A 17,429-nucleotide genomic window follows, 5' to 3' on the forward strand; every position below is an offset into this window, starting at 1 on the left:
AGTGAATGGTGTGGCAGGACTTATGCAGTATTGGGTGGTGACATGGAATAGTCTTTATACACTGAAAAGAAACATGCCAGGGAAAGACAGTGTGTTTTACTGTGTTTTCACTTCATTATTCCCCTATGGGGATGTGGGGCCCATGGCTAGATTAACTTCTGTTAGGCCTACAGATTCCAGACACGCACTTAAGTCCAATGTAGCGAATGTGAAAATAAGTATTCTGCAGAGTCCAAAGTCATATTTGTACTGCTTTTGGGTCATCCAGAACTGTCCTATTTCTCTGAGCCAGCCATGACCAGACCCAGGCTGAGGGCTGACCTCAGCTGGATGGATTGATAACCTTTCTTCCACAAGCGAGGGCCTGCTCTCCATGAAGAGATGATGGATGGGGCTACAGGCTCATCCATCACTAGGTGCCAGGAGGCACCAGGCTGCACCAAGGAGGGAAGGAGTTGGGTTTCAGAGGCCATGTGGCCAGAGACACTGGATGACGCCATTGTTTAACAAACCCAGAGGCTGGACAAGAAGGAGGGAGCAGGGGCAGGAAAGTGATGTGTCGCTGTTTGATAGGACCAACAGGGACTTCCTGCCAGCCCCCTACTCAACTTTTAACAAGCATTGGCATAGCCAATAGGTCTCGCCTTTGGGACCTTATAAGTGTTTAGCCATGCAACAGTTGCGTAACTAAATACTTATAAGGTCCCAAAATCGAGACCTATTGGCTATTCCAAGCGGCCTTGAGGCCACGAAAATTAAAGTGATCGCGATTGCGATCAACATCAAAGCGGCGGCAAGGCGAAAGTGAAAGTAATTGCGGTAAAACGCAGCGCGCGTGCCCGTGCACATGCACTGTAGCTCTAGGCTGGCCTGGTAGCACTTTTTGGAGCCCTCTCAATAAGTCTCGCCAGACCAGCGCAAGCGCTGGGTCAGGCGAGACCTAAAAAGTGCTTGCACAGGAAGAAAAGCTCTCTCTGGGGTGTGGTCTGCTGAGGCTGAAGGTGCTGGAGCCTGGCGCAATGGGCAGTTGGAGGGAGAGACCCCCTGACTGCCCCCAGGACACTAACAGCACCAGAAGAGCCCAGGACCGGTGCTCAGGAGTAGTGGCCTCTGCGCAGGGAGTAGAGAGGCCACGGAGGAGAGCCAGGCGAAAGGCTGGCGCAGGGAGCCAGTGAAGACAGCACCCTGCTGAATCAGAGATACCGAGGGCGGAGGAGAGTGTTCCCAGTGGCTCGGGCTGGTAAAGAGGAGCATGAAGCGCCCCATAATGCCTCGCCAGGCATTTGGAAATCTGCAGTTTTGGTGCTTTGTGGCCCCCAGTAGAGGGGGGTCACTTGTGAAAAGGTGCTGGGGGAGCTGCTGGTGAAGCGCAGTCTCTCCCCCCCCCCCCCCCCCATCCCCCCCCCCAGCACGAAGAAATCTGCAGTTTTGGTGCCGGGTGGCCCCCAGAGGAGGGGGTCACCCTCATGTGTGAAAGGGGGTGCAGGGGGGCTGCAGGAGCACCGCAGCCTCCCCCAGCATAAAGAACAGTCCACCCATAAGTTTCACGGGGCATCTGAAAGAATAACCCCTCAAGTGCTCAGCCAGCCTTTAACACCTTCTAGGCTGGAACTTATGTTCTACAGCTGAGGGTGTACTATGAAGTGCATCATGGAGTGAAGGGCTGAGTTGGGGATGTCTGAAGAAGGGCATCCCCTGGAGGTGAAGTGGTGTAATTGCACCGAAATGCATTTACTATTGGTTATTTCTTTTTAGGTGGACTGAAAGTCGCATGTGTAAAGTGAAGTACCTGTGTAAAGTGATGTTAAGCTAAATGGAGTTATGTTGCTGGTCCTTCCTGCTAGGGGGTCTGGCTGTATTTATGTAATCCCATGCTTTTACCTGTGATTCCTTTTAAAGTGAAGAGGCGCACTGCAGGAGAAGTATAGTTGCCAGGAGTACTTCTTTTGAAGGGACTGTAAGTCACATGTGTAAGGAGATGTCATAAGCCAAGTGGGGCTATGTTGCCAGACAGTCCTGCTAGGGTGTCTGGCTGTATTTGCGCAATCCTGTGATTTCATCTGTGATGCCTTTAGGGGCTGTAATAGCAATGCATTCAAATGATCAACCAAGGTGATGAGTACTGTCATTCTAAAGTGTGCGTAAACATGGATTCTTGCTGCTGCGCTTAGGTGAAGACCCCAGACTGCTAGCCCTTAAGATATAGAGGTGCATACTTTATGGTCAGTAGGAGATGCTCAGTCAGGGTCATATGTCACCAAGGCAGGTTTACCCCTTTTTCAATGCTTGTTGAGGTAATGGGGTGGGTCGCCACTGGGATGGTGCCAGTGCGCAGGGCCTTCGCTCCAGGTTATGTTCAACTATCTGCATTGGGGGCAAGTTGATGTGCATACATGGGAGTGGTGGTACTAGACCCCATCCCCCCCTTTGCGGGAGGGGTGGAAATGTTATGCAAAGTCACAAAGTAATTCCAACAGCTTATGTATATTTGTAAATTGGTGCATAGTATTGAGTAGTGTGCGTGTTTAATAAATGTACTTTTACATTTATAAAGCAAAGTACAGACTGGACAATCAATTATTGAGTGTTATTTTTGTGCACCTGCAAATGGCGATTACTAGCCCACACCACCTCCCTTGAGTAAGCCTCAGACTGCTCTGCAACGCTACCCTCTGAGAGTCAGGCGCTACAATTGGGTGTTTGGTTCCCAGTGAAGGACAAATGTAGTCATGTTATTTGTGCAGGCCTCACAGATGCTGCCTCGTTTTCCAACACACAGTTATTAAGGATGTGCTCTCTCATGATCAAATTATACAGTCCCATTATAGTCATGTACATTACTACCATGTAACCAGTCTTCCAGAGCCTTAACTGCACAGTCTATGAAATCAACCCAGTCTTGTGAAGAGGCCTTCACGCTCCTTGTGCCCAGGACGCTACGCTGCTTTTGGGGGCCTTGGACTGCCTAAACAACGGGACTGCGAGGACCTTGGAGCATTGCGCTCCGCTAACTCTGCTCACCTGCTCCTCTTCCCGCTGGTCTCTCCACCCACGCCACGCCTCGCGGCCCCCGCTGCGCGGGAGCCGCTCGTAGGCTCCTGTATTTAAGATCTGGGCTGCTGCACTTCAGGCTGGGTTTCCTTCCCGCTCCTTGTGCCCAGGACGCTACGCTGCTTTTGGGGGCCTTGGACTGCCTAAACAACGGGACTGCGAGGACCTTGGAGCATTGCGCTCCGCTAACTCTGCTCACCTGCTCCTCTTCCCGCTGGTCTCTCCACCCACGCCACGCGGCCCCCGCTGCGCGGGAGCCGCTCGTAGGCTCCTGTATTTAAGATCTGGGCTGCTGCACTTCAGGCTGGGTTTCCTTCACGCTCCTTGTGCCCAGGACGCTACGCTGCTTTTGGGGGCCTTGGACTGCCTAAACAACGGGACTGCGAGGACCTTGGAGCATTGCGCTCCGCTAACTCTGCTCACCTGCTCCTCTTCCCGCTGGTCTCTCCACCCACGCCACGCCTCGCGGCCCCCGCTGCGCGGGTGCCGCTCGTAGGCTCCTGTATTTAAGATCTGGGCTGCTGCACTTCAGGCTGGGTTTCCTTCACGCTCCTTGTGCCCAGGACGCTACGCTGCTTTTGGGGGCCTTGGACTGCCTAAACAACGGGACTGCGAGGACCTTGGAGCATTGCGCTCCGCTAACTCTGCTCACCTGCTCCTCTTCCCGCTGGTCTCTCCACCCACGCCACGCCTCGCGGCCCCCACTGCGCGGGTGCCGCTCGTAGGCTCCTGTATTTAAGATCTGGGCTGCTGCACTTCAGGCTGGGTTTCCTTCACGCTCCTTGTGCCCAGGACGCTACGCTGCTTTTGGGGGCCTTGGACTGCCTAAACAACGGGACTGCGAGGACCTTGGAGCATTGCGCTCCGCTATCTCTGCTCACCTGCTCCTCTTCCCAAAGCCCCGACCCCCTCATTATTTATTTCCGGTCACGTATTTCCGCAGCGCGGGCGAAGCCCGGGCCAAGGGCGGGCCCGTTGTATCCCGTTCGAGCCCGCAAGAGACCGGACCGGGCTACCTCCCTTTCATCCACGGACTTGTGTGTAGGTTCCTATAGGGTTTAGTAATCACACCGTTGTATTGTTGCTGGTTGACAGAGTTTAGCGGGTACAGTGGGTGTTAGGCATTGCATGACATAGCTGTGGGTGCTCTAACGCTTACTCCTCCCGATATTCTGATTATAGCGCAATGGCCACCAAAGTGGGCAGGAATCTTGCCCGTAATGACAACCTCACGGGCACCTTAGATAATTTCATTATCAGAGCTAACTCAGTGATAGATCAGGGCATAGTTCTAATGGAACGCAGAGTTTCGCAAGAACTTGCACAGGCCAGACGTTCTTCTCTGGGTCCTCTGGCCTCTGCTTGTACCCCCCGAGCCATCGAGGGTACTCCTAACTGCCCAGGCGCCAAATCATCCACACACCCACTGACCCAATTCATAGATGACACACCACAAAGTGACACCACAAGCTGTGATGAATTATTAACATCTCCGAAAGCTAGATCCCCCCCACCGCTGTGTTCAGGCCCTACCCTGCGAAATAAGAAGGATAAAACTCTGACAATGCCTTCGAAAAACAAATCCACAGCTCCGAGTGGGAAAAGAACCTATCCTGGGGGTACTAAAACCCTAAAGCGGCGGGATAATCTAACCATTGAAGCTCCCAGTATGTTAAGTGAAGATCCCGAGTCATGTACCCCGCACCTAGCTGCCCCTACTGTTACAGTTGATGCAAGTGCCTCTTCCAACATCTCGCTTCAAACTGAAGGGGTTGCAACAATGTTGCAACTTAACTCATTGCTGTACACCTTACTCGATCCTGTTATTAAAAGGTTAGATAGCATAACGACCCACCTGGCACAGCTTGAGACTCATATTAATGGTGCATTCGGAAAAGTCCACAATACCACACACTTGCAATGCTCCTGCCAATGCATCCACAATAGCAGGACGGACGGAATAACACCAGCTGCACCTCCAAACCACCCAAATACTCAGCTACTGTCTAACCACCCTGCAACAGATCAGGCAGCTTCTGATCATATTGCCAACTCAGCACCTTTTCAACTTGAAGACAGGCTCACTAACACCCAACTACCTGTTCCTATTATTCCAGCATCTGTTCCTGTGGCAAAGGGTAGTGATAGTGGAAGATCGTCAAGAAGGGGAGATCTGGGAGAGGTACTTGGGCCCACTTTGACAATTGATTTACCTCCCGAATCATGTCCCCTTGTGGTCGTTCTGACAGGCGTCCCTGAAATCGGTGAAGCCACCACAGAAGATTTTAATTCCCTAAAGAATAAGACGATGCAATGGCTGTGTATCCACAGGCCTCTGCCCCCCACGCCAGTAGTGAAATTATTATGGTTAGAAGGGTGGGTTGGATAGGGCGCACCTCTAAAACTATACAAGGTGACTGCGTCATAGTCAACTTCAGGGACCCCAAAACAGTGGAATACATATGCAGGTGGGGATCCTCCCACCCTGAAACTAAAATTGCAACCTGCCCACTTACTTCTTTTTACCCTAGTGAATCTGTGTCACGGCAAGAAACTGAATGGACCCTTGTACCCCATTCCCGATGGGGGCGTGTCGGGAAAACAAGGCGAGAAGTCCATACCCTGCCACGCACTTCCATCCCCCTTTACAACCGGTTCAGCCAGTTAGATCAGGTGGACTGACTGATTAGGTCGTTAGATGGAACCCAGGTTTCCAACCAGATTGAGGCAACTCGCGAAGGCAGCATGCTCCCCTGCATCAGGGAGGTTCCTTCCCCCCCTGGAGGGCTCAGTTCTGGCCATTTCCTGGAGCGTATTGGCTGTAGTCCCAGTGAGCAACACCTCACAGAAAATCCAGCCAACGATAGTATTGCTTCCGTGGCCCCCATTGATCCTAATCCACCGGAGAGTTCTTCCAATTTGCCTGTACTCCTATCCCCACCCATAAGCCACGCTCAGCACATGACTATAACATCTTGGAACGTGGCGGGAATAAGCACTAAACTCAAGTGCCCTGAATGGGGCACCTTTGTAGATACTTTCGATGTGATCTTATTTCAAGAGACTTGGGCTAGGGAGGGAGCACACAGACTGGGGTATGTGGCCTTTAACACCCTGGCGCGATGGGGAGGCATTGGGAGGCCGTCCGGTGGCCTGACCACGTGGGTTGGTATCCACCTGGGCTGCAAAGCAGAATTAATTCAGACCAACTCAGCTGACATCTTATGTGTCTTACTGACATGGCCACCCTCCTTCAAACTAGCACTAATTAACGTCTACTCCCGCCCTACAGCACTGGCAAGGGGATCCAACACCATCAGGGAACTCTCAGCTTTCCTCGACTCTTTGAATCGGGAAACCCAGTATATAATTGCAGGAGATTTCAACTGCCATTATGAGCCCTTATTAGGGATGAACGAGGGGGCCCTGTTGGAAGAGGATGAGTTCTGGGGAATTCTTCCCTGCAACTCTGCTCCAGCTAAGGCTTGGTCCCCGCTAGCCACACAGATTATGTCCCTTACCCTCCACAATTCAGTTAGGGCGGTTAATGGTAGGAAACCTTCGGACATCCCCTCTAGGTCCACATACAATAAAAAAGATCATGAATCTCACCTAGACTATGTCATGGCTGAGACCAGGCTTTGGCCAAAGATCGTGGATCTGGAGGTACTGCCCAGGACTGACAGCGATCATAACGCTCTGGTGTTAAAGATGGTATCCCCCCTTGTTTCAAGGCGACAAACCGAAGTGCCAACTGATCCTGGCCTTGTTTTATCCAATAATAGGCGGCGAGTCAAATGGGTGAAACTGCGAGAGAAGAGGGATGCACTCTCCAGCTTATATTCAACCATCCTCCCTTTCCTCACCATGGCAAGGGACATCCTGATCGCAGAAGAGCATTCTGTTCCTCCTGTGAACTTGCTTACTCTCCACCAGGATCTGGTGGATACGCTAGCCGATATTTTTAATCCAACTGTAACTACCAACAAACCTATGGCGCCCCGCCCTTCCTCCTGGTATAATGCTGCGTGCAGGAAGTCAAAAACCACACTGGTGAATGCAATTAAGGATGGTACTGATAGCTCAACTATTCGTGCTCTCAGACGCTCCTATAAGGAAGTAATGGAACAGGCAAAAATTGCCTGGGACTGGGAGCGCTGGCACAATCTTGCCTCTGCACTTACTAATAAGGAATCGCGGAGATTCTGGGCAATTGTGAATAATGGGACTGCTGAACCCCGCAACGCAATAGAAGTAAATTTAGATCCTGGGGTTTGGGAATCACACTTTAAGTCTCTTTATGCAGGATCATCCGACCTAGACGTTCTGCATTCACATTCTTACACACCTGGAGACGATGAGGATGAGACCCTGGTTTTTACTCACGAGGATATCACCACTGCCCTGGGAAAACTGATGTGGGGCAAAGCGCCAGGTTTAGATAAGCTTCCCAGTGACATGTTCAAGGATCAGCCCTTGATTTGGGCACCGTACCTGTGCGCTCTATTTAATACTATCCTGCGAGGTGCAGAAGTTCCAGGCTCATGGTTGGGAGCTGAAATTATACCTATCTTCAAAAAGGGATCACCCCTGCTCCCAATAAATTACAGACCCATCAGTCTCATTGATGTCCCCCCAAAAATATTTGCGCGACTCATTCTAGATCGTTTGCAAGAGTGGATCAATGAGAACGAAATTCTGTCACCCTACCAGGCAGGATTTAGGAGTAAAACATCTACTACGGATCAGTTATTCCGTCTAGCTTTGCTGTATTGGAAGACTGTCACAATAGAGGGTGGCAGCCTCTATATGGTGTTTGTTGATCTCCGTTCAGCATTTGACACCGTGCCAAGGGGGAAACTGTGGGCTGTTCTCCGGGATATGGGTGTACCCAATGCTCTGCTGAATATACTAGTGAGACTGCACACACAGAATTTTGCACAGGTCAGGTGTGCGAGGGGAGGAGTCTTGTCTGCGAGGTTCCCGGTAAACAAGGGAGTTAGGCAAGGGTGCGTCCTTGCCCCCACCTTGTTTTGCCTATATGTGAACGGGTTGATTTCCTGCCTGGATGCAGTACTAAACAACAACGCACCCAGGCTGGCAGGCAAGAAAATCGCGGCCATAATGTTTGCCGACGATACTCTTTTACTATCTAAGTCACCCATGGGGATACAGCGCATACTGGTAGGGTTTCATGAATTGTGTATTGATCATGGTCTACAGATCAACGTAGACAAAACCAAATTCATGATTTTTAATCCCCCACGACGCACCAGACCCCCTCCTATCTTGGATACAGCCTCGCTTGAGAGAGTGCAGACCTTTCAATATCTAGGTGTCACATTGAGCGAAAACCTTTCCTGGGTGCCCCATCTCTTAAAATCCCAGCTCAAATTGACTCAAATAGCGGGTGGAATACTGAAAATGAACAATGCCTCAACATACAGGCCCATAAGCCCAGGGCTTGAAATTTATAAATCCAGGGCAAGGGCAGCGTCCTTGTATGGTGGGGAACTATGGGGGCACGTTGTGAGCCCCGAACTAACCAAAGCAGAGAATAGATTCCTGAGGCAGCTGCTAATGCTCCCACAAAGTACTCCCCTTATTCCTCTAAGGCTCGACCTGGGCTTACTCCCTATCCAGGAGGAACTATCTATTAAACCCCTTAGATTCTGGAGGAGATTATGGTTAACTCCCGAACTCATACAATATAGAACTGAACTGCAGGAAGTATTAAACCTGAGCAAAGCTGTGCATATTCCCCGGCTCTCCTATGTTAAACAGGAATTAATGTTAATGGGTCTTGCAGACATGTGGCATCAGCCAGCGATTGCCTGTAGTGAGATCTCAGGGAAACTGCTTACCCAGTCATATAGATCTAGATGCACTAGTGTATGGTTGCATGACTCACGTAATGGTCTTATGGTAAATTCATTCCTAGAGATAAAAACTGTATACTCTTTTGAGGACTATTTGAATGTAATTTACCCTGTATTGGCCAGAAAGTTATATATCCAATGGAGGTTTGGCTGCCTCCCTCTTGCATGCCTTACTAACAAGTGGTCTAGCACCGGGGTTTCTAAATGCCCAGGATGCGGCACGGACATAGAGAATGAATGTCACATCCTCTTCTTCTGTCCCATGTATAGCAGAGCCTGGAAGCACTGGATTGTACCTGTATGTAGGAACCTGGGCTTCCGCAAACATGCTGATGCACTTAGAATTTTTAAATCGAACACAACCGGTTATATTGTGTTTGCACTTTCTAAGTATCTTCATGCATTTTGGATAAAAAGGAGTTTTATAATTCGAAACAGTGCCTAGACAAATTTGGGTTGCCAGCTGTAAATTGTAGTATTGATGTGTTTTTTACCGTGTGTTTTAATGTACTGTGTTTTAAATGCTGCTTTTATGGCCGAAACAGGTCGAAATAAAGTATTATTGAATTGAATTGAAGAGGCCTTCTGGGTATCCTTAAACTTAATCCTGTATTCTTAACAAGTAAGTCCTAACCACTCAATATGTGCCTCTTTCAAAACCTTATAGTTGTCTGCATCCTCTTACTTACTCTGCAAGGGAGAGCCATAGGATAGCTGCCTACTGCTTCTGAGGGACCTTCTGGACTTTGCAGGGCCTCTCCATAGCAGTAATCTACTTGTGGACATCATCCCCTGTTTTTAAAAGGGCACTATCCTGCTAAGATTTCTAAAGTCAAAGTGTTCTTCCCTGACTGGTCTCTTTATTGCTGTCACCATTGGGGTCTAACCCCAAATTTTACGGCAAGACCGGAGGCTCCTATTATGCTTTCCAAGCGGTCTTTGCTTGGTGCAGTTGCGCCTCCAGCCCGTCTCCCCGAGCGTATTCAGCCTCCTCAGCTCTTTGTTGTCTCCGCTTTGTCCAGACCCCTTTAGGAGTGGTATCCTCTCTCCCGGTCGGTTTCTGGATTTAATTCACGCCCACTGGGTGGGGCTCAATATTTTCCTCCCTTAACCCTTTTTTGTCTGGTTTGCCTTTCTGTCATGGAGCTGGATGGTTTGCCAGGCTTCGACTTGCACAATGAAGAAGGGGAGGCTTTTAAGAGTGTTTTGAATGTATTTATCAATTCTTCACTTGAACATGCTGTTGAGGCATCCATGAAACGTTTTTCCAAGGATATGGAAAACTCTATGTTATCACTTACGTCCAAATCTTTAGCCAAGTCTGCAGGGGATAGCAGAAAAAGGAAATTAGTACCTTCCAGCAATAAAGGTGATTTTTCTGTTGCGTCACATAGATTGAATGAGGTTTTTCCTCACAAGGTTGAGGTCTTGGTACTTCCCAGGCCTCCTCCTAAGGAGGGGATTTCTTCTTCTGACGACGGCAAGCGTAAAATGAAAACTAAACACGCTGAGGTACCTGAGCAATTTATAATTTCCCATATTTTGGACACTGATGATGAATTTGGTGACGCAGATGATTTGATGGTTAATTTTGATGCCGATGATCCTTCTCCACCTAAAAAAGCAAAAACCGATCCTTTTTGTCTAATCCCATTGTGGATGCAGAAGGTACTCCCATGTTTGACCCTTCTTTGATTCATCGCCCTAATTCCACTGAATGGTTTCCTGTTTCCCATGTGGCTGATTATATCTCAGCTAGATTGCGTTTACCGTTAGATAAATCCATTAGGTCTAAACTCAAATCAGAATGCCCTAAGCCTTCCCTTCCTTCTCATATTACTAGTACCCCGATTGATCAGCCTTTGTTGACCTTCTTTTCCAAGTTTGGGAAAGATCCACGCAAGGGCGTGGATAGGGCTTGGTCCATTTGCCAGGAAAAGTTGTTGGACGTAGTTGGTCCCCTGGCACGTATTTTTGACTTGGCAGAATCAGCCCGTCTAGACGGTACGGATCTGGACCCCCATGATATTTCTCTATGGGTTCAAAGAGCCTTCTGTTTTCTTGGCAATGCCAATTCGGCTATCACCCACGAACGTCGCAAGGGCCTCCTAATTAAGTTGGATCCTAAATTGGCTAACATAGCTACTTAAGCTCCCGGCATCAAGGCCGATGGTCTTTTGCTTGAACGATTGGATGGTCACAGGGACAAGATACGAAGGTAGGTCCCAACTTCCCACACACACCAATGTCTACCCAACAGTGTCAAAGCTAACACAGTAGATATGGGGGAAGAGGGAAAACAAAACAAGGAAAGGGAGAAGGGAAAGAAAACACAGCATCAACATGCATCAGGTATGGATATTCTTTTCGGATGGTCCTTATGTGATTCCTATAGTAGAGATAAGGTAATATGTATTACAAAAAGCATGCAGAATGTTATAACACTGAGGTTAAATTTATAATGCGATAGGATAACTAACTGGAGAATTCCTTCTTCCACTAGGGTATATCGATATTTAGCAACGGGGTTAGTGGTGTATATATATGGAAGAGATATGATATTATGAACAAATACTTATGACATGACACTAATCAATAGAGGTATGCATATAACCACCCTTAAATAGGTTCAGCGTAGAATTCAAATAAACCCCAGCTTATTTATACCCATTAGAACCAAGAGAAAACCAAAAACCTATTTTCCCGAGAAAAAAAAAAAAACACACAAATTCGCAACGCTAGTTCCTTAGAATATAATACAGCCCCTTTACTCTCAGGAGACTTATATTATTTATCCTTCTTATTTATAGTCATCAAGTAATGCCAGCAAAGGAACAGAATCTCCATGTACCAAGGAGACTTTCTCAGATAAGTATATATATGATTTATGCAGAAGTAAAATAATTTTTTTGCGCTTAGAGGAATGTAGATTCTTTGTAAGCAATATCTTTGTTTATCTTTAAAGAAAACAACTAAATATCCCCGTGGCGTAGAGCAAACCGCTCTAATCTGGGAAACTCAATAGGCCCTGCTACGTAGGAAAACATCAGTGAAGCAGTACGTGTAACAAAGGCCCCCGCACTGTCCGTAAACGTCAACAAAGCGGAAAATTCAATAAAGGCCACCGCAGTGTCGGGAAACGTCAGCTATTCAGAACAGGTAATGAAGGCCCCTGCTGCGTAGCAGCACCAAGGATTCTTGCAAGAAGATTTCCACGCTCGCTGGAGCACCCGGAGAAATCCGGTACATAACAAAAGGCAGGGAGACATGCACATGTAAGTAAGAATGCAAAGCGCTCTTCCGTCCTCCTCAGACCCTTCTGTTTCCGGCTTGCTCCGCCCTCTCCCCCCCCCCCCCCTCCCCTCCCCCCAAAACATGCGATAGACAGCGCAACACTTATTGGAGGTTTTGCTCATTGACATAGCTTCAAAACCTATGAGATTGGGACATATTTGGGGATTCAAGATAAAATTGTGATTTCCTGTAAAAGGCAAAAGTAAACCACAACCTGATGTTCTGCTTCACTAACTTGGGCATGATTATTAGTGTTGAATATGAACATTGAGTTTTGCATGTGTACGAGGAGCATATCCCTACTCCTAAGCCCTGAAGTTCTATATGAACAGATTGCGTTGGCTGTCCGCATATCAATTGTCAATAAAGAAAGAATGAGCACAATATGTACTTGTAACACCTGTTTCTTGAAAGAAGGATCCAGGATATTGGACTTAACTGGATGTTAGAGTGCATGTGAAGATAAAAAGAACCTTAATGTACTCTTTCTTTTGACTGATCGAGGTTGCAGCAAATTCAGCAAACTCTGGTGACATGCACTAACATTTGTGGGACTTTCTTGAAGGAATATATATTGAACATATATCCACAAAGTACTTCCAGACTGTATGTTCCACTTAGAATACACGCACAGTTATGTGCTGCAATTTAAATGTATTTTGTGCTGTGCTGCAATTTAAATGTATTTTGTCGTATTAACGCGTTTCGGCTTTTAGAAAGCCATGATCACATATCGCAGCCGCTATTGACAAAAATGTACATGTGCTTTGTCATCCTCATGTGATTGTGTGTCACCATTGAAAGAGTAAACGTACTATGTAGTTTATACGTTTTTTACACATTTTATTTTCCTTTCTGTTTGGAATTCACCTCTGTTATTTAATTCATTTGCTGCATGTTCTTTATCAAGTCTCATGCGCTCACTAACTAATTTCATTAGTTTGTGTGACTTGAGTTGAAGAACAAATGTTTATAGATGTATCAAATGCTCACAACTGTGCCCCAGTGGGAAATTGAAATCTCTAACAATGTGGCTAAAACATTTAGGCGTCTGGTAACCAATTCAATTAATTGAAGTGTTGTACATTGATGCTTACTGTGATGTAACCCCAGACAACTTTGTGAACATTCTTAACATAATATGTACAAAAATCGCATATTTCAAGCACAACTAATTTGCATTTTGTCTTTCAATTAATTGCTTGTGTGAACCCATGATTATTCTCATCGGCGTATTTTGTCGTTGAACAAAATTGTGCCCTGACAGTCTAGATGCAACATTTCAATTTTTGATGACCTTATCATGTAAAGGATGTACATTGATGCTCACTAGGATATGACCCAACATTTCTTTATGAACCACCGGCTAACTCGAAAAAAGCAGTGTCAGGTGTGGAATAGAGTGATATACAAGTGCATTTTTTGCTAACTCAGCATATTATACAAAGAAACTTAAAAATGTATATTCTACGGAAATGGTTTGGATGTAATGCACAATGTTTTTGCTTTCAAATATGAGAATACATTTCTTCATCTATATTTAATAAACCTCATGGGAGCTGTGGGAGAAAGTGCCATCTTTCTTGCATGGTATGCCCCCACTTTTAGCTGAATTGCTGATGTACTTTGACTGAGTGTGCCCTGGGCTCCTACCAATCAGGTACCCAGGGCCTGTGTTTCTTCCCTAAAACTGCATGAAGCCTAAACCCAATTGGCATCTCTGGCCACATGTCAGCCCCTGGTAAATGGTACCCTAGGTACCCATTGTCCTGTGACCAGAGAAGGCCCCTAAGGGCTGTAGCCCTTATCGTGCCACACTTAGAGGCCCTGTACCCTGATACACACACACTTCCTTTGCAGGCTGAGTGTCTTGGTGCAGAACAAAACAGAGAGTCGACATGGCACACATCTCTGTGTGCCATGTCCACAAACACACTGCCCTGGCATACCTCCGTCACACCTCTAGCTGGCTGCACTATGCCAGTGGTGTGGGTACAGGTGCATGAGCCCTGTACCCCTACAGTACCCAGGTCCATTCCTGGGCATTGTAAGTGCAGTGCAACCATTAAGAGTATATGGTGCTGGGAGGTAATCAACACTAACTTCACAGCACCATGATGGCTACACTGAAGACTGAGAAGTTTGGTGTCAAACTTCTCAGCACATTAAACCCACGCTGATGCCAGTGTGGGATTTAATGTAAGATGCACGACAGAGGGCAATTTAGAGTTGTCCCCTGAACCTAACCTACAATCCACGTCCTGTCTGAGAGACTGCCTAGGCTGCCACACAGCAGACCTGTTGCTGGACCCCTGGGTTGTGAGCCATCCGCTCTCCTGGGCCTGCAACAATGCACATCCTGGGCAAGGTCCTAGGTCTCCTCCAGGATGGGCAGGGGAAGCTTCAAAGGCATGCCGCCTTTGTGAGCTTCTCCAGGCCACTTGCTGTACTCAGCAACTGGCCCCCACCGGTTCTGACCCCCACTCTGGCGGGGAGATCGTCAGGGAAAACCCAAGTGAGGAAAGGAGGTGTGCCAGCCTTTGGCAACCCTACCTCTCAGTTGGGGGAGGCGAGGTGAAGCACAACTCCGAACTCTCGCCATCTTGAGGATGAGGAGTCCTGCCCAATCAGGATTAGGTTACTGCCCCCCTCCCACTGGAGAGTGACAGGATAGGGGGTGTACCCACCCCAGGGAAGGGACCCATTGTTCCCTGACCTCTACGTACCTGTAATGCCCCAAAATTTCGTATTTAGGGGCACCCTGAACCTTCCTTCCTCAGATCCCGAATCCGAAATAAGCAAGAAGAACGAAGACCTGCCGTGCAGCTGCTAACAAGAGGACGACACCAACTGACTTGGTCCCAGCCCTACAGGCCTGTCGACCCTCAAACCTGCTCCTGCTGAAACCCGGCGTCTCCAGTGGTCAGCAGCCTCAAAAAGCCCGGAGGACCTGACTGCCTTGTGACTCTAAAAAGACTGGGACTCCCACGAGCAGTGGTTCTGCTCAAAGCAAGTAAAGAGCCCCTGGTGCCAACCAGTAACCGTGACTCCTGCACCCGCCAAGCCTGGCCTGTGCCTGAGTGGACAAAGACCCAGATGACGTCCCCCCGGCGACTGTGACCAAGAATCCAGGACCCAAGGACCCACCTCGACGCTCCTGACGATGCCTGCAGCCTCAGAACCAGGGACATCTCCAACCACGACCAGCTGAGGGTAAGATTTCCCGACGCGAAAAGCCAACCCTGCACCCGGCGCCCTGCGGCCCCCTGTGCCCAGTTCCTGGGTGCCTACCTAACCTACAGCTTCCCAACGTACCTCTCGAAGTGGTGGTCGCACCTGAATAATATCCGTCACGAGCTTGCAGCCTTTGTTCGTCATAGAGCTTCTCCATTGAAATCCATTAAGCGCCCGACGGCTCAAAAGCACCCTGCACCCAGCCGCCCGAGTGCCCCTGGGAGTGCAACCTCTGTCCTATTTTTCTTCCCCACTTGCCCTGAGCAAGTGATCAGGAGCCCAGCTTCCACAGCCGCGTGGCCTGCCTGCTAGCAGCCACCAACCAAAGGCCCCCTGCCCGCCATAGGTTAACATTGGGCCTAACTCTCTCTGCACCCGGCTGCCCCTGTGCCGCTGAGGGTGTAACAACTGTACCTACCTGACCATGGTAGACCCCTGAGTCTATGCTCAGAACCTTAACTCTGCCAGTCAAGTACTTACCCAAAAGCCGATAACTCACTTTTCCTCCATAGGGTAACATTGACTGGTTTCACTTGGAAATTCTTCTAAGTGTTGAGCTTTGAAACATTAAAATATTCACTAAAAATCAGCCGATCAAGGAAAACAAAATTACTCACCTGTTATCAGGAGAGATCCCAGTGCTGGATCTTGGTGCCCAGCACTGACCCTGAAAAGTAATTACAACCGTACTTACCGATAACTTGATTTTCCTCCATAGGATAACATTGCCTGGTTTTTGCCAGAAATTCTTCTAAGTGTTGATTTTTGAAACTTACAAAAATTCCTTAAAAATCGCCTGTGTAACAAACGATTTCTTTAAACTGTTTACAGGAAATGCACCAGGGTTGAATCCAGGATCCAACCCTGAGTAAGAAAATCATACGTAAAGTAACTGAAATTGCATTTACTTAAAAAGTCCCTTTGAGCTCAATGTTATAATTGTGTTTGAATTGTGTTGCCTATTGCAACAACTGTAACTATTGCATTCAAAAGTCTATTGCCTATTTAAAGTATTTAACTGAATCATCTCATTCTGTGAACGTATATTTTGATACCTATTGTTGGTTCTTAAAATAAAACAACAATATATTTTTATATACAAACCATTGGCCTAGAGTCCAGTTCTTGAGTGTGTGAGACCATTTGCTGACTGAGTGTGTACAACACATGCTTTACACTGTCCTCTGATACTGCCTTACTGCTCGACCAAGCTACCACTTTAGAGAGTAAGGTTATGTCTAACTTTAGCCTCTGCCAAACCTCTGGGGACTGTGGACTCTGTGCACACTGAACCTTACTTTGGTGCAGTATATACAGAGCCACTTTCTTACAAGCTGTGCTGTTGAATCTTAATATGTAGTTGGATTCCAGTATTCTAAAAGTCTTTTCTTGATCACCTCCCCTCATGGTGTAGGGTACACTGTCAGTCACATAATATCTCATGTGTCTTTCCTAGTTGTTATGGGTGGTTGTAAAATGTTGTGGTACTGGATATGTGGTATCCTGTTTTTTTATGGCTCTTGTGTGTTGTAATATACGCTTGTGTGCTGGAAGTGTTGCGCTGCCTATGTACTGTAGTCTTCAAGGACATTCCAAAGCGTAGATGGCATGGTCTGTCCTGTTGTTTAAGGCTTCCTTGATTGTGTTTGGCCATGGTTCTAAAGATGTGGAATGGGTTTTGTTGATGCCATGTTCACATGCCTTGCACTTACTGCATTTGCGAAAACCTTGTCTGGCCGTCAACCAATTGCCTGTGTCTGGTTCTGCTAGAGTATTTCTTAGTAGGTCATCTTTCATTGACCTCGCCCTTTTCTAAGTGATGCCTAATCTTCTCGGAACCTCTTTGCCAATGATTGGATCACTGCTTACTAAATGCCAATATTTATTTAGTACTTTGCTTATGATTTGCTGTCTGCTGTAATGTGTCACGAATCTTATTTTGGCAATCTCCTGACCCTTTTCTTGTTTTTT

The 17,429-nt window shown here is 47.6% G+C and overlaps 1 long non-coding RNA gene across 2 annotated transcripts in view; it reads left to right on the forward strand.

The window, feature by feature from the left end:
* Positions 1 to 17,429, forward strand: part of LOC146831025 (uncharacterized) — a 226,232-nt gene that overhangs the window by 47,299 nt on the left and 161,504 nt on the right. The window lies entirely within an intron of this gene.

This window comes from Triturus cristatus, chromosome 5_1 (genome assembly GCF_964204655.1).
Source record: "Triturus cristatus chromosome 5_1, aTriCri1.1, whole genome shotgun sequence".
Taxonomy (NCBI): domain Eukaryota; kingdom Metazoa; phylum Chordata; class Amphibia; order Caudata; family Salamandridae; genus Triturus; species Triturus cristatus.